Genomic DNA, 18,929 nt, shown 5'->3' on the forward strand with positions numbered 1-18,929 from the left:
AGGTCGTCAGTGAAACCCATGTATAGTTAGAAAAACAAGACAAAAAATAGCAAATAAAAATTATGTCCAACTTACCTGGATGCAAACAATGTGCCACATGGACACGAGCATGTGCATCACCGGGAGCAGGGAGCGCTGTGATGACAGACCTGAGATCTGTCAGAGTCTGAATCAAATTTTGAATAGCTTCAGTGCCTAGTAGTACTAGTAGTACTAGTGCCACTAGTAGCACTTGTACTACTAGTGTCACTAGTAGTACTAGTACTACTAGTAGCACTAGTACTACTAGTGCTACTAGTAGTACTAGTACTACTAGTAACCCACACTAGTGCTACTAGTAGTACTAGTACTACTAATAACACTAGTGCTACTAGTACCACTAGTGCTACTAGTAGTAGTACTAGTGGCAGTTGTACTGCTCCTTGCATTACATGAATTATGTTCAGTAAATGGTCATGTCAAAACCACTAGTGGTACTAGTAGCACTAGTTCTACTAGTGATACTAGTAGAACTAGTGCTACTTTTAAAATAAAATTTCTTTACAAGTTCACTCATTAAAGTCTTCTTTGACTCCACTAGTAAACTATTGGGCATTTTTGAGCTTACTTGTTAACTAGTGGAGTGAAAATACAGTCGAACTAGTGAACTAGTGAAGAAATTTCATTTAAACATCAGTAGTAGCACTAGTTCCACTAGTAGTACTAGTAGACCTAAATTAATTAAATTATGATAAGACACAATAGTTTATTTTTCAGCACCAGACACTGGATGGAGAACATTTTATTTTTTATAGGTGTCACTATTAATTAATTACTTTATTTATTTTCAGTAGGCTCTGTCTTTAATAAAATACTAAAATATTACCATACACTTCTACAGAGCCCTGGAAGGACATGGAGAGAGAAAACACACGATATACCTTTTATGATCTCATAAAAACTTTATCTTTCTCTTTTTAAAAATTCTTTATGGAAATGTGATTTACAAACTGTCGAATATTTTAAAAATATTTATAATACGATATATATAAAAGCAATAAAGAAGTTTTGCGAGTCATAGGTCAATGAACTTCCGGGTTATTTTGTCACTATGGCAACAAAAAATAATGGACCTCACTTGTCCATTACTCACTTTTATTATTAAATTGGCTTATAATTTTATTTTTAAATTGGCCATAATTAATACCCTTGTGCTAAACAGCATGGTGGCCCTCTTTTTCAATTAAAAAAAAAATCCCAAAGACCGAACAGTCTACCAACTTACAGTAATATGAACATTCTGCAGGAAAGAGTTTTTTTCACTGAAGCACAGGTGTTTTTAAACATGTTAAGTGCATATCTACTCCCTTCTTTGTCGAATCTTTTTCCTCATGCAAAATGAAATGCGATTAATGTAGATTAAAAAAGAAAAAAATAAACCCTAATCGTGATTAATCGAAATTAATCCACAGCAACCTTGTGATTAATCTTATTTGAACTTTTAATCGTTTGATAGCACTACTTCAAATATCAAGATATTGCATTTTGTGGTGTCTGCTACAAACTCATCACTGTCGGCGGGAGAGCATGCAGCAGATTAAGGCTGCATCGCTCACTTTATGTCCGTCTTTTTCCTTTCGGAGCTCCGTAGACTGCATGACTGTATGATTGCGACTAATCTGCATTAATATTGTGCATTATTCATATGTTTTTATGGACTTTTATTTTGAATTACATTCTGTTTTTTAGGGCTGGACCCGATATCTGAATATTCGGTTGTTGTGGTGGTATTCAAATATTAATTTTCAGATCCAAATACTCAAATTTCAGGACTGTTATACAGGACCATGTGTGTTTTATCTTAATATACCTTATAAACAGGGAAGGATGGGTTTACAGTTTTATTATTAACATTAATAAAATAAATTAGTCTGCATTCTACATACATACCTGCTGTTTGTCCTCCAACATCCAGAGGTTTGTAGTCTGGCAGATACACAAACATCACTACACTTTAATGTGATCACCAGGACTTCTGTATGCACTGAACATCAACAGTAATTAATGATAGAATATTTCATGTCAACTACTGTACTCAGAACCTGAATACAGGTGAGCTCCTACAGGTGAGCTCTTCTTCTGCCTGTCAGCTAACAAAACAGAAACCTTTTCAAACAAAAGCGGTGTCTGATCAAACAGGTTTGATATTAGAGGAAAATTTCATTCTGGCTTCAACAATTCAATAATTTTTTTGAACACAGTTAAATAATATTTAATTGCAAAATGCTTAGATACATTTCAGCTTTTCTATCCTTCAGTTTCCATGAACAGCATCATGCTCTTCCAGATGCTGAAGATGGAGCTGCTGATGTTCTGTCTGTGGAGTCTCCCAGCAGTCAGTGAGGATCTGGGTTTCTTCAGATGTCCCTTCAATAAAATATTGCTTAAATGTTATTTTTATTGCACAGTAACAGTCATAAGAATAGAACAAAGTCGTACTATAGGTAATGAAGACAAAACAATAATTCAGAAGTACACAGTCAGCGATCAAGTAAAACATGAACAATATAAAATTCCGAACATTAACTTCTTTCAAACAATTTCTCTAAACAATTAAAAAAAAAAAAAAAAAAAAAAAAAGCCACTGTGAGGCCAAAGTGTGACCGTTAGATAAACGTAAAACTACTTATATCCCTGTTTAACCGTTATAGAACCATCAGAGCCAGTGGTAGATTTCAAAAAGCCTTGCCGACATCAGGCTGCTCTCGGCGGCTACAGTGAGCGCTGAACGTCTGGTCATAGCCGTCTAACCTGGATGCTCACATCTCCAAAACAGTAGGAGTAAGTTTTTAATAAGACTTTATCTGGATAAACTGACCGCATATTTGACATTTATAAAATTACTTCCTCGCCTGAAAAAATCTGAAAACTACATTTTGTGTCACAATAACAGTAGTATTCCCAAAAATACTTGTGTTACCTCTGAAAGCTTTCTCCTCGGCGTTTGCGTGAAATGCATTGTGGGTCTTTTGGCTGCCCCAACTCCACACTAATCTGGTCCGTTGCATCCTCGATAATGTGGGCGGAGCGAGAACACATCCGCGTATTTCATCCGTTCTCGGCTACATGCGTACTTTGCTAATGCTAAGCACTTGAGTAGAGTTTTTGTGCAACTAGTACGGCAAAGTACATAACTAGTGTGGCTGAATGTCCAACTAGTGCTGACAAAGACTGAACTAGTGAAGAAAACTAATGTCGGATATCAAGGATATGAAATAAATGCTCAAAAGACTTTCCATAAACCTGTACTAGGCCTACATCCAATTACCCAAAAAGAGACTGATGCAACTAGTGTTTGTGAACCAAATGACATTTTACAGGAAAGAAGTATTTGTAAGAGATTAAAACGTTTTGTCATACAGACAAATCCTGAAGTACAGTATGTCCACATATCTCACTACAAGATCAAAACAAAACTACATTATGAAACAAAATCTTCTTATCAAACAGTCTTCGACCCTGGAGAGTCTCAAGTATGGTATGCCTTTTCGGCTGGATGCTTTTGGTATTTAACACAGCAGAAGTATCAGCAAAGACACAGGCCCAAAGCAATCATAAGTCCAGAGCCAGACAGCCATATATATTTACTCCCAAGTTGCCACACATGGCAAATAAAATCAAGATTAATTAAATAATTAATTTGAAAAAATTATTGCCTTTTTTGGAGGGGATAAAATTTAGAAAATTGTAAGAATACTTATGAAAGTTTCTCTGATGCTCTCTTGAGAGGTTTAATACTTTTTGCACTATATTTTATATGATTTTGACTTACTATAGTATGTTCACCATAAAGAAATGTATTAACTGCACCCTTTTCTTAACTCTTACAAATAGCCATTTGTTGTTGTCATGGCAACAACTATTCTTCACTGGGGTCCATAACGCACATTATTATAAACGCTTTGTTAGTGTTTGTGTGTGTGTGGATGGGTGGAGTGTGTGTTATGTGTGTGTGTGTGTGTGTGTGTGTGCGTGTGTGTGTGTGTGTGTGTGTGTGTGTGTGTGTGTGTGTGTGTGTGTGTGTGTGTGTGTGTTGGGAGCCAGACTGAGGTCAAACTGCTACATGTGGAGCATTAGCATCATGTCTCACTGTTTGTTTGGACTGGGAATTCTCACAGTCCAGTAAGCATCTCCCCAGATACCAGGCTGCTGTCTGCAGTTTAAGGCATGAATCATCTGTTTCAGTGCTGTGTGCCGGTGTGTGTTAGCCAGCGCATGTGCCTCAGTGTCTGAACGTGTGTGTCTGTGTTGGTGTGGGTGGGTGAGTATTTTTCTTGCACACTCTCTGTTGGTGGATTGTCGACCCTTGTCTGAATCACAGCTCAATACTTGCAGTGTTGGGGGTTGCGACATAGAAAACCACACAGCTATTAAATATGGACACTGACTCACTGGTACAGCAAATTAAAGTCTGAAACACACACACAGACAGAGAGCTGAGGGTGCTCAGGCTGCTGTCTAGAGCTTTTATTTCACTCCACCAGACGAAACATTTTTCAAGTGACTACATTTCCAGGTTTTACCCTAAAATAAAACAAAAACAACTGTCAGCGGTCCTGTTCTGTTCATCTCTCTCTGGCAAGGTTAATCGCGCATGCACGCTTTACTCAACGCCTTGCTGCACATTTGAATGGTAACATGCATTCACACCTGCCTATAGTGCAGCCAGGAGACTGCATTTTAATGTTTTTGACATGTTTTTAAGAAGCAGTGCTGCTCATAGCTTCTTGGTAAAGGTAAAGCACATATAGACAATCAAGCATTACCTCTGGGATGTATGTATAGATTCAGTTGGGACATACACTACCAGTCAAAAATTTGAACACACCTTCTCATTTTTTATTTTTTTTACTTCCTATATTGTAGATACATACTGAACATATCAAATCTGTGAAGCAAGGTATATGGAATTATGTTGCACACAAAAAAGTGTGAAATAACTATAAATATGTTTTATATTTTAGTTCCCCCAAGATGCTACCTTTGCTTTGGATACTGCTTTGCACACAGTTTGCCTTCTCTCAGAGAGCTTCATAAGGTAGTCACCTGAAATGGTTTTCACTCCACAGGTGTGCCTTGCCTTCTTTATAGGGTTGGGACCATCAGTTGTGTTGTGCAGAAGTCAGGTTGGTCCACAGTTGACATCCCTATTTGACAACTGTTAGAATCCATATTATGGCAAGAACCAATGAGCTAAGCAAAGAGAAAATGACAGTTCATCCGAGTCACCAGCCTCAGAAATGGCAAGTTAACAGCAGCTCAGATTAGAGTCCAGATAAATGCCACACAGAGTTCTAGTAGCAGACACATCTATACATCAACAGTTCAGAGGAGACTGAACCAATCAGGACTTTTTGGTCAAACAGCTGCTAAGAAACCACTACTAAGGAAAAGCAACAAGCAGCAGAGATTTGCTTTGGCCAAGAAATATAAGGAAAGAACACTAGACGGGAGGAAATCTGTGCTTTGGTCTGATGAGTCCAAATTTGAGATCTTTGGTTCCACCTCCTGTGTCTTTGTGAGACCAGAAAAGGTGAATGGATGGTCTCTACATGCATGGTTCCCACCATGAAGCATGGAGGAGGAGGTGTGATGGTGTGGGGGTGCTTTGCTGGTGACACTGTTGGGGATTTATTCCAAACTGAAGGAACAGTGAACCAGCATGGCTACCAGCATCCTGCAGCGACATGACATCCCATCTGGTTTGCGTTTAGTTGGATCATCATTTATTTTCAACAGGACCCCAAACACACCTCCAGGCTGTGGAAGGACTATCTGACCAAGAAGGAGATGATGGAGTGCTGTGTCAGATGACATGGCCTCTACAGTCACCTGACCTAAACCCAATCCAGATGGTCTGGGATGAGATGGGCCGCAGAATGAAGGTAAAAGGGCCAACAAGAGCTCAGCATCTCTGGGAACTCCTCCTGCCTGTTATCCCGACAGCACTGCCCACTGTTCTCAAATCACACTTCTGCTTTGACATATTTACTGTTGCCATGACAACTACATACTACATTTGAAGTGATCATTTTAACCCGAACCACAAGCTTTCCATAAACCTTTGGAAAGCACAAATTATGTTGTGCGCCACACTATCTAAATACATTCATGCTATAAGCTGTGAAAATGGCACTACTGCAGAAACTGGTCAGGTTCTGATGGATCACAGAATCGGTGAAACACCTGTTGTCACTTAATTCCAATAACTCCAGAGTGTGTGACCAGACACTTTACCAATCAATATTTCTCATACGGCACACATCACCCCTAGGGCTGGACCCGAATATCAGAATATCCGAATATTTGGTCCTGACGGTGGTATCCGGATATTAATTTTGAGATCTGAATATTCGCTCTTTAAAAAGCCAGCAAGTAGGAGTGTCTGCACATATACAGTGATGGTCACTAACAAAGTGTACAGAGTGCAATGATATGCAGAATACTGTGCACCTGCATTCTGAAGCAGCTCATCACCATAATCAAGGAAAGGTAAAAGAAAAAAAAAGAAAAAAAGGTTGCAGCTCGCAGAACACGAGTAACAATTGGGCCTTTTACATAAAATTTTTAACAAAAACTCCAAACTCCTAATTGTTTTTCTTAATACTGGGCACCTATAAGGCAGTGTGGTTTGGCTATCTGTCTCTTTGTGTAACCCTGTGATGGACTAATGATCTATCCTGGGTGGTCCCTCACCTTTCACCCATTGGAAGCTGGGGGAGGCTCCAGTCCCCTGTGACAGGATAAAGCAGGTAGAGCTAATGGATAATGGATGGATTTTTTTTTTTTTCAAAACATAATGCAGGACAATGACTACTTGTAGTTTTTTCAGCATGGTTATTTTTTTTATGACTGAATCCATTCAACCACCTCAACTAGCTAATATATGTAGTTACAGTGGTCCCTCACAATATCGTGGATTTTTGGATTGGGTTTGGTTCCGTGGATATTTCGTTATATCGCGGAATTTTTCAGTACAGATATTTTTTCTGTAGTTCTTACTGTGGCAAGTTGCATTAAAAGGTAACACCAGACAACTTGTGCCTACTCTTGAGGAACGTTATAATTGCCTAGGACTTTTATTTTGACACAGACTACAGTATAAATGTGGCAGGAAGTCATCAAACACACTTCACATGGTCCTGACAACATAATACTTAATCAAACTAACTAGGCTGACTAAACCACAAAAACACAATAACACATAAATACTAATAACACTGGAACACTAACATAAACCACAATAATGACATTTAAAGCCCCAACACCCTGAACTCCCATGGTGCATTGCAGCACAACAGTTCAGTCATAGCGACCAGCGTACAGCGCTGGGCTCTGATTGGCTCAGTGACTGGAGTCAGTCTCCTCCGTCTCCCCTGAGTATAGTGCATATGGTATAGTGGCATTCAGTATCTGGCCTGTCCGTCTCACACAGACGTCTGATCGCTGCATAGTGTTGCTCTGCGGTGATGTGGGGAGGATTTATAAAGCGTTAACATTTATATCAACAAGAAAAACACTCAGAGAGCACAATACTCTGCCAAGACTGTTCATTCTCTGACCTGGCGCTGAACACAGACGGGTGTTATGCATGTGTGCATGAATCGTCTGACCTAAATATGTAGCAGGACATATGTGATGGGACTCAAACACCCCCACAATTTAATCAATCAATCAATTGTTCCTTGTATCAATTCCGGTAAGTTGGCAACAGCAGATTTGTAGTAGGATCACATGATCGTCAGCAGGGAGCTGAGGCAGCGTTCACTTGTTGTCATGGTTACAGTAACGCTGTGCTGGGCACTATATCTCGCAATGGGAAATCTTTAATCCGTGGATCCAGACTATAAGCCGCATCACTGCCAAAATCAAATCACTTGGTCCTTGTGCCATTTCTGACCTTCCCTGAAAATTTCATCCAAATCCGTTGGTCTGTTTTGAGTAATATTGCACAGGACAGACAGATTCACAGAGAAACGTACTGATCGTCACATAACTCAGCCGCGTTCCTTGGCGGAGTTATAATAAAATAAATAGTCTAGTATCGGATTTGTGTATGATTGTGTTCAATTGCATTTGCTTTATTTTGTTTATTATTTTTGTATTTATTTATGTTGTGCCGGTAAGAGCTGAGCTGAGCTGTGGATAAAACCTGCAGAAAACTGTCCTGTTCTGCTGGGGATGTTTAGCATGGAAGACAGCAAAAGACATGAGCATAAAAACACTAAATAATTGTAACCGGCCTGACCTACAGCCCTGGACATGGGTGGGTCGACCAATATTTAAGGGTTACAATATGGTCCCTATACCGCGGATTTTCGTCTATTGCGGGAGGGTCTGGAACGTAACCCCCGCGATATACGAGGGACCACTATATTCATTAATTAATTTAAAAACACTAACTAGACTACTAGATTATTGTTTAATTAGAGTGTATGGAACCATAATTTCAATAGGACAAGGCTGTGTACAGTACATTAAAGTGTCAGCAGATACTGGTAGGAAAATCTATTGGAAATCTAAGGAGAGAGGATGCTGCACACTGTTCATATTGGAAAACTCATTGAGGCAAATGTAGGATTTGGAGAAATATCAACAAAACTGCAGTGATTGGAGTAGACAGAGCAGCATTTTCTTGGTGTTTATTTTTCCTTCCCTGTGCATTTCCGTGGGAGTGTCAATCCAACAGTGTGCTACAATTTTAGCATGAAGATTGTTTGGCTTGTCTGCTTCATTTTCCGTGCACCCTCCCCAAGCTGTGGGCAATTCTCTCTTATTCAGACAGCGATGCCAGGAAGGCAGAGTGAAGATTAATGTCAGATTCTTTCCAGCATGTTGTAGCCATATAGGGCAGCCTTTCTTTTTCAGCTGATTAACTCTCTGTTCAGCCATCTGAACATGATGAACAGGTATGTGTTGTATCTGCAGCCTTTAATGAGTGACACACATTGTCAAATCATTGTTACACATCCCAGATCCACTGGTGACCTTGGTGATTAAATCTCTGGCAACCAGCTGCAGGCTCCTGGAAAATAACCTAATGGCCTTCTGTGCTCTTGCTGGCATTGCCTATGCCTTGATTCTCTACTATAGTACTCTGCCTGCTAGTACATGTGGCTTCCAGCGCACTTAAATATAATATATTATCTTATAGCAGTGTATCACAGTCATGTGTAAGTCAACACACTGCAACATTTATAGTCTCTGTGGATGTGTTGGACATTCTGTTTAAGGCCAAATGACTAGCACATAGACCTGAGGGTAAACTGTTGGTCATTATTTATTACTCATATGGAACCTGGTTTGCATCATAGAAAACAGGTGCAATTAGTGTTAGACTCAGAATCTAATGTACACTACCCGTCTAAAGTTTTAGAACGCCCCAATTTTCCAATTTTTCATTAAAGTTCAAGTAGTTCAAGTCCAATGAACAGCTTGAAATGGTGTAAAGGTAAGTGGTGAACTTCCAGAGGTTAAAAAAGTTAAGTTACCCAAAGCTGAAAAATAATGTACAGAATTATCAAAAAGGCCTTTTTCAAAGATCAAGAAATGGGTTAACAACTTAAAGCTGTTTTGTAGAAATGAAGGTTGATCAAGCCTTGAAAGTTGGTGGGACCAAATCCTACAGGTGTCCCAACTTCTCTTGATTACTTACAACCTTCTCTGTCTGCATAGAGGTAATGTTTTAACACACCGTGGAACCAAACCCTCCAGAGCATTATTTGAACAGTATTGTACTGCAGAAAGTAGTGTGTTGCTATAAAAATGGTGAGGAAAACACAATTAACAATAAAAGAGACAGACCATCATAACTGTCAGTCAACATCCTGATACCACCCTGAACTGCATTATCTTCTCACTACCATGAAGATATGGACACAGGACAGACCACACAAACAACCATGGAGAGACACAAGAACAGAGGCAATCTGATGGATCCAGATCAAGGCAAACTAACTGTTAGTGATAATATGGTCTCAGTGCAAGTAAATCCTGTGTTTCAACTTCTTCAGCACTGTAGTTGTTTTTTTTTTTTTTTTTTTTTACGGCAACCCCCCCCCCCCCAAATTCCATCAGAAACATTTCCACAACAGTGACACCACAATACACAACATTAGGCTCAATAGATCGGAGACTTTTGAAATGCAGTAAATCTCATGTTCCCTATCACCAGGCCAAAGTCAGATCTGAAGAACTCTAGTTGACATTTTTACTTTCATCTAATCAAAACTGTAAATTCCAACGTGAATAACTGTGATGGGCCTGGCTGTACTTCCTCTTCTTTCTCTGTTTTCCTTATTTTTGTGTCTCTTGTGGTTCTTGGCCTGTCTTGCAGACTTTCTGTGTGTGACTTTGACTTGTAGGTATGTTGCTCCAATCTCTCTTTCTCCTGGTTGCGCACCAATCAGTACACAGCTCATTATTTGCAGTATATTACCACCAGACTGTTCTGCCTGCTACAGTGTTGGTTATGGTTCAGCCTCTGTGATCTGTTTTCTCAGTTAGCTCCTTGTGTTTCTGATTTTAACTAATTTAAATGTCTTCTGTTGTGATCCACTTCCTGCCTGCTCTGCTCAGCTCAGCTCAGCTCAGCTCAGCTCAGCTCAGCTCCACTGCTCGCCTCAGACTCCTATCTCCAGCCTGACTTTCTCACTGCCCGCCAACCACACCACGCTCACCTTGCCACACCAGCCACCTGTCCTCTGCCTGCCAGCAATCAGCTCATGTTGCCATTCCCCCAAACTCCCAGTCTGCAATCCTCCTTGGCCAGCTCTTCCGTCTGCTACCCCAGTTTGCTGCCTGCCAGCTGATCCCCCACCAATCCATTTCATCTTCTTTGTAGCAACTTTCAGCATTTACAATAAACCATTCTTAACCAGTGCCAACTTGTGTGTAGTTTGAGTTCTGCTTTTGAATCCAGACAATCCCATTGAATATAAAAATAACAGCCTTAATACAATGGTTCAGCCTCTTCATTTCATGTTGCGTGCTTGGTAACCTATTGAAAATGGCAGCAGGTGGTGTTTTAATACCAAATAAAATCTTGTCCTACACACCAACCAACAATTCTTTTGTTATCATTTACTCATCCAGGAGGACAGAAAGCTGAAGCTGAGAATCACCATAGCTATCAAATGCAAGGTTAACATACAACAATGGTAATGGTGCTATAAGTCATGTAATTAACTAAAAGTGTTGGATATTGTATTCTCCAGTGCAATGAGGCAATGCTTGTTATGCTTGCACTGATTAATTTAGGGCTGAGACTTTAAAATGTTACTTTTGATTAATTAATTACAGAAAAAATATTACGTGAAAAAAATATTCACCTCAATAATCCATTTAATCACACCTTTCTCAGCTCCCTAATTTCTGGCACACCAATAACACTGATGAACACTCCAGCCCAGTAGGTGGCGGTAATGAATTTAAGGTCTGTTTTCCAGCCGTGAAGAAGATGCACAGGACGCCTGAGTGATGTCAGCACAAGAAAGTTTGGTGATGGAAGACAAGACGCATTGAACTTGTTGGGCAGAATATTTTCTTTTAAAAATCTTACCGATGTCAGCTTGGATAAAAGCCTGGTTGTGTGCAAATTGTACAACAAAGAGTTTTCTGATCACTTCAACCCACGATATCACCTCAATGCAAAACATGTTGCTGTTAGCACTAGAGCTAAAGCTTCATGTTCGCAGGGCCGTTTTCTCTCCCATGGAAACGAGTCACATCTGAATATCATGCGCTTGGTGGGCGAGTCACTTGCGGGCCACTAGTGGTCACATGACAGCCCTTCAGACCTTCAGTCTAGTAGAAGCATTGGACCAACATGGCAGCTTGGTTGCAAACTTTCTCTTTTTTTTACGAAAGCAGTTCAGCGAAAAGTGTTTCTGAAAGCACTTGAGGCAAGAGATAAGCAGTTTAATCAGTCTTCATTTAAATTCAACAATAGCTAAGTGTCTTAGGAAGGAGTGAGGTCACCATGTGAGCCTTGGAATTGATTCTTCCAGTGTCTGGAACTCAAGAATTTGACCACCAATTTTCCCAAATTCATCCACTCATTTGGTGTTTTGATGATGGTGGAAAGAACTGTCTAACACGTCAGTCCTAAAATTTTCCTTAGAAGTTTAACTGAGTTGAGATCTGGTGATGCAAAGGTCAAAGCATACAGTAGACAGGTGCATAAATAGGATTCTATGGGGCTCAGGTCAGGTGAGTTGGTTGGCCAATCATGCATACATGATATCATAGTCAGCAAACCCTTTGTTAGTAGTTTTAGTATTGGGCAGGTGCTAAATCGTGCTGGAAAAGAAAATCTGCATCTTCATAAAGCTTGTCAGCAGATGAGAGCAGGAAGTGCTGTAAAATCTCCTGGTAGATGTCTGTGCTGACTTTAGAGTCGATCATACGTCACACTAGACTTCAAACACTTTGGATTATGTCCCTCTGGACTCTTCCTCCAGACTCTACGACCTTGATTTGCAAATGAAATGCAAAATTTAGTTTCATCTGGAAAGAGGACCTTGGACCACTGAGCAGGGGTCCAGTTCTTAATCTCCTCAGCCCAGGTAAGACCTCATGATGTTGTCTCTGGTTCAAGAGTGGCTTGATTTTTGGAGTGCAACAGTTGTAGCCCCTTTCCTGAAAATGTCAGTGCTTTGTAGTTTGTGATGCACTGACATCTACCTCGGTCCAGTCCGTATGACGCTCACTGAAGTTCTTGAATCAACTTTTCTGTTAACATCCTCTCATTGCTGCTGTCATCCCTGTTGCTGTTTCCTACCACACATTTTCCTTCCAGTCAACTTTCCGTTATTAAGCGTTGATACAGCACTCTGCTAACAGATAGCCTTTTCAGTAATGACCCTTTGTGGTCGGCCTAATGTGGAGGGCTTCAATGACTGTCTTCCGGATAGCATTCAAGACAGTACTCTTCCCTATGATTGTGGTTGTGTGTACTGAACAAGAATGAGATACGTTGTATTAATTTGCAGTGACCCTTTCCTCTAACAGTACAAGTGGACTCTAACCATGTCAACAAAATACTGCCCACAGTTTAACACAGGTACTAGGTTCATTCAATGTAGAATATCAAGGATTCAGTTTTTCTCCTTCAATTTGTCACCCATCCGCATATTTATATTTATATTTAAGAGTGTGGGAACAATTTTACCACCTGTTGCACTCCAACAACTGAGGAGCAAGCACTGAATGAACAGTGGATCCTCCACTGATGCGTAACATTCAGTGTTTTTCCTGACTAAATCTCAGAAATAATTTCATTACTATGCATTCTAATACATCCAAACAAGAGTCAATCCTTGCTTTCATTGTTAAACTTGAATAAAGTTACTGGAGCAGCCGGTTCACCTGCTCAGGAGTCTGCAGGGAGTCATAGAGCAGCAGACTGTTGGCTTTGCAGTCAGAAGTTACAGTGGATGTCATCAGCAAAGGCCCTTCTACTTCCATCAGGAGATTCCGACAAAAATCTTATCCTAACATCAAAGAACACTTTGACCCATGGCAACAGTAAGCTTTGGACTTCAGAACTTCTTTTTTCAATTTGTTTTATTCTTTGATTTGCATATGCACAGTTTATGACCATTAGTACATTTTTTTGGGCGGTAGTTTCCAATTGGCCTTTTGGGAAACAACAACTGCACTAGTCCAAATTGTCCCAGGATTCTTATTCTGGTCATTCACAAGTTATTTTAGCACTTCAAACTGCTAAATATTGAAACAACAGCCTTATTAGTGAAATCAGTTGAATACCACTCAGGTAAGAGTTGTTTTTGATCTGGAAGAGCAGCAAATGATGGGAAGATGAACAAGGTTTCCCATTACGGAGAGCAGAGTAAGCAGTAAGTTTTGACAGGATAAGTTTGATTTGTTCACACTGGGAAGCGTTGTCTCTTTGTGCGTTATAAAGCTGCACCTGCTCCAGCTTCAGATTTTGAAGCTGTTAATCAGTCCTGCGAATCAAACCAGCGTGGCTTGAAAATGATTGAAGCTGACTCTGGACTGATTTTAAATGAGTGTTGATGAAGGTTAAATGCAAAGCTACTAAAGCTGCTTTTAGTTTGTATGGTCCAACCTGCATGAATACTAATAAAACAGAACTTTTCTTCTTCACACTTGATCAGCTTTATTGCTTTTAATGTTGTTGAACTTTTGCTTCCAACCATACTTAAACTGTATTTCAGCGTGCAGAGTACTACCATCATGGGTGCTTTAGCCAGTCAGGTATTTCACGAACCTGAAAAAAAAATAGAAAACACACTTAACAGTACTTAAGGCATGTGCAAAATAATATTTCACAGTTTGCAAATGCTTTTTGTGATCAGTCTTTGTCTTTCTAATTTAGGGATTTTGAGCGACTCTTTCTGGCAGGTCACCTCAATTTCTGACACATTTTTAGGATGTCTTGTGGGCAGTGGCATCTTTAAGATCTCCCCGCAGATTTTTACTCATCTTCCAGTCAGGGGCCTGGAAGTTCCACTGCAAAAGCTTCCCCTTGTACTTCTTGGATGTGGATTTTGAGGTCTACTTTGGTTCATTGTCCTCTTTTCACTTAACTGGCTGAAAGACATCTGCATCCAAAATTTGCTGATATTTAGTGGAACCCACTCTTCTCTGCAGTATTTCCCGTATGTTTAATAATTGGTTGACTTAACTGTGATGTCCAAAAAGATCCATTCCAACTTCATTTGGACACAGCACCTGTTTGTCTTATTTACATGTTGCTTTGCAGTGTTTCAGCATTGACTTTTTGGATGAGATGACTGTTAAAGTTTCTCTCTGATGATCTGCCATGTTAACCCTGTTTGTGCTGCTCAGTGGAAGACTGGACCACCACTCCTTTCTTCCATGTGTCTGAAGGTTTTGTGGCCTTTTAGGTTTTCGTCATGACTTCCAAAGTTCCCCTCAACTGCTATTTCTAAATGAAGCTGAAGGCACTTTGACAACTCTTCATAGCTCTCCTCTGCTTTGCAGGTTGTCACTTTGTTTCATTTTGAAATCCGCAGTCAAGTTGCCTCCAGGTAGTTGGTGAGTGCTAGCATACGGTTTGAATCTATCAGATTTGCAACTGTCATCAACTGACAGCTCCTAATGACAATTCCTGACGTGCCTCACAAGTCCTAATGAGTCATTAGCACTTAGCTAATGAGTGTTTCATAATTTATGATTCTATGTTTGAGAGTTGCTAATTCTTTTAGTTAGGCCAGTGTTGTATATTTTGTGCTGTTGAGAGTCTGCTAGGGTTTGTCTGGCTTCTATACAAGGTCGAGTCAGTGAGTCTTACATTCATGTATTAGTCAATCAATAAACTGACTCCCTACATCCAGATTGTTCATTTCCCCGGACAAGTTAGTGGACCACAACTTTTGCACATGCCACAAATATTGTTTCCTTTTTTTTCAGTTTTAAACTTTATAAAATCAAAGGATTGCTGCAGGGCTTGTTTTTCCTTATTTTCACTTCAAGAATCCAACAAGATATGCAAGTTACCTAAACAATTGCTTATAAATGAGCTGAAAGTCACTAGAGCTCTGTAAAAGCGGAGGGGAGCTGATAACTCTCTATAAGTCCATCTGTCCACCAGAAGCCCATTTCACAGTGTCATGCTGTTTCCACATTGTCATCTGATACACTGTTATCATTAAATTAATTATATTAATATATATATATATATATATATATATATATATATATATATATATATATATATATATATATATACACACACACACAAATAGCTGCATTAAAGATTCTGCCTTGAAAGAATATCAGAATGAACCCTTAACAAAATCCACCATGTACGATTTACCTCTAATTTAAGATTGTACATGATCTTTGTTAGTAAGGGTGAGTTTTTTACCTTGCTGAAATGTTTCGACTACATCTACAGTCTTCCTCAGAGCGTCATCTGACGTGTGATGATGTGTTGTTTTTATCAGTTGACCGGTCTGACAGATCTGTCAGAATCTGTCAGACCGGTCACACCCCCCGCTGTTCGATGGTCTTGGAGGATGGAGTCTCAGGTGTGGGAGAGGGAGCAGGCCCCCCCCCGTCCCGGCCCATGGAACCGTTGGCCAGCTTCATGATCTCAATGTTTTTTTATTCACCTCTTGTGCTTGTTGGTCTCCGATGTTATGATTTTGTCCCTATCCCACGTCATCACACGTCAGCTGACTCTCTGAGGTAGACTGCAGACGTAGTCAAACATGTCAGCAAGGTAAAAAACAAGCCCTCACTAACTTTGTCGGCAAAAAAGAAATGCTCATCTAATATAAGAAAATAACAAAATGAACATAATCTATTTAGTATGTTCCGTTAACCTGCATATGTGTCTCCACATCTGCCTGTCTGTCACCAGCCAACATTCCTGCTTTCAGCTGGGACTCCCCTGGTTGCTATGGCAACCCCATTCAGGAGGGTGAGGGGGGGATCTCAGCGCTTCTCACCTGAGCAGTTCCAGACTGACATACGACGATAGAGACAGACAGACATGCTGTGGGCAGGCGTGTATCATCATCATTATCACAGCCATGGAGATATCACCATGGAGACCTGCGTACATGTGGGCGTGTCGTCGTGGGTGTTGGAGAGCACTGCCTCGCCTGGCAGACGTTGGAGTGGGTAACTACACACCTCACCTATACAATATCATCACCATCATGTATTATGGATCCTCCCTACCCCCTTTGTTCACCGCTCCTCTGCTGTCGATTGGAGTCGCAGGGTATTTTTAGGCGTGTATTTCTGTTTTCTCTCTGCTTGCACATAACCCGACAGACACAGCCAGCTTCACATTGATTTTGCCGTTCAAGATTTCTCCTGCTCTCTCTCTGTCATCTATCCCTCTGTCTCTTTCCAGCATTCCCTCTCCACATTTCTTCTCTTTAGATTTCCCTTCCATCTGTTTTCCATTCATTCTCTCCACTTCTGGCACTTTGCAGTCTTTCCAGCACTCTTTCATTTCTTTCATTCATCTCTTGCCTTTCTCGCTCCTTCCTCTGCTTTCATATTCCCTGTGCCATGTCACAGCAGCCGAGGCCTGCCACGAGCAGAACATGTGACTCCCTGGATGTGTGTGTGAGAAAGAGAGAGAGCAAGAGAAAGAGGTAGAGAATGTGTGTGTACAATAGGACCAGCAGTCCTGTGGGGTGGGAGGCACAAACAACATCCGTAGGGCAACAAACGGTATTTTTACGCTGGTGCTAAAACACATTCAGAGAGGAAAGGATGGATGTGGAGGGATGGGGTGATGGAGGGAAAAGGTATGAAAAGGAAGACATGGCACCCTTGGACGAGCTTAAAAACATCTCTTTTCCAGATGCTTTTTATTCTTGTCTTAATTTTTATGTTGCCCGTGCTCACATTTTGTAGGCATCTGTGGCACTCTTCAAGCTGTGAAATCCCACCAAGGACGGCCTCTGGATAATTTAGTCTCTTTTCATGCTGCAACAGTCAGCACAGGACTAGACCACAGCTGTATAGACATCCTTGCATGGTGGAGTTAAAAGGAAAATCCATTTTGCAACACTTTTAGCTGAAGGAGGAAATAACTTCTGGGGGATGTACCATGCATTTTTGGTTATTTTTGTTTAGAAATGAAATATAGATGTTAAAATCTATAAAGGTTAACTACGATAATATCTATAAAAATTTCTCTACCACCATTTTTGTGGCTATACACTGTACATATTGTATTCACAAAGGTACCAACCAAAGATAGGATGGACATTCAGACTAGAATGCAGTACAGGAGAAAGAAATATTGCATATTTGTTCATTTCATGTGTTTAAACAACTACATAAAACAATTTAAAAAATGTAAAACCCCAAAAAGTTCCTGTGTCCCAGTTACACATGACTTTTACTTTAAGGACAGCTGACTAAATCCCGTAAGAATGATTATTGTTGAAATTCTGATGTGTTGTTTTACAGGTTGCAGATGGTCAGTGTATTATTGCTTCAATTCTACAAAGTGTAGTTAAAGCAGCGGACAGTGAAATTGTACTAAAACTGCTTGGTTTTTAAGGGTGACATCAGTTGTAAGTACTGTCCCAAAATGCAACACAATCATGTTGCTTAGATCAGTGTATAGATTTGTATTCGCTCACTATGTGGTTCATGTATGTATGTAAGAACAGATCTTCTGTCAATTGATAAGACAATACTACTTTTTGATATTAGCCTTTATATCAAGGTCAAAATGCATCCTGAAAATATATTTTAACATGTATCTCACCATAAAATGCTGGCAGTAGAGCTATCTTTTCATGTGTAAAGCATATTGTGTGGAATCTTTTAGGGAAATACATGTACTTGTTTCATTCACTGACATCCAGTAGCCTCACTGCGGAGGCAGCAAACACAGACACTGTACTTCAGGCCTGTTAAAGTCTAAGATCACCACTGCCATCTTGTGCACAGGTAACCTGCGCATCATCGTTTAGCCACAACTTTTGAATCGCTGCAATGAAAAGAAAATCCATTGTGCTGTGCCTGTTTGTCATACAAAGTAGGATGTAATGTCAGCTCTATGTTGGAAACAATGTAGGAATTTGGTGTAATTTCAAAATTGGATTACTCTTTGTTGCACATAGAAACAACTAGTATCATTAGACAGGGTAAATGCTGCTGTTTTGATGTGCAGTGTGTAGGCCTACTACGTTAGGAAATGAAAGGGATTTTGTGACTTCAACTGAAAAGCAGGAGTGTGAAACAGTGAGTAATTTTGTATAGATATTACTTTGCAGAGGTGTAATCTGTCTTCATAATATGTAACAAGCATAATTAAAAGCTCTTTTTTGTGATGTGACATCAATATAGATATTAACATATCTATACTGAGTAATTCAAGCAAAAATAATAGGTGTGGAGAA

Source organism: Amphiprion ocellaris, chromosome 9 (genome assembly GCF_022539595.1).
Source record: "Amphiprion ocellaris isolate individual 3 ecotype Okinawa chromosome 9, ASM2253959v1, whole genome shotgun sequence".
Lineage (NCBI taxonomy): Eukaryota > Metazoa > Chordata > Actinopteri > Pomacentridae > Amphiprion > Amphiprion ocellaris.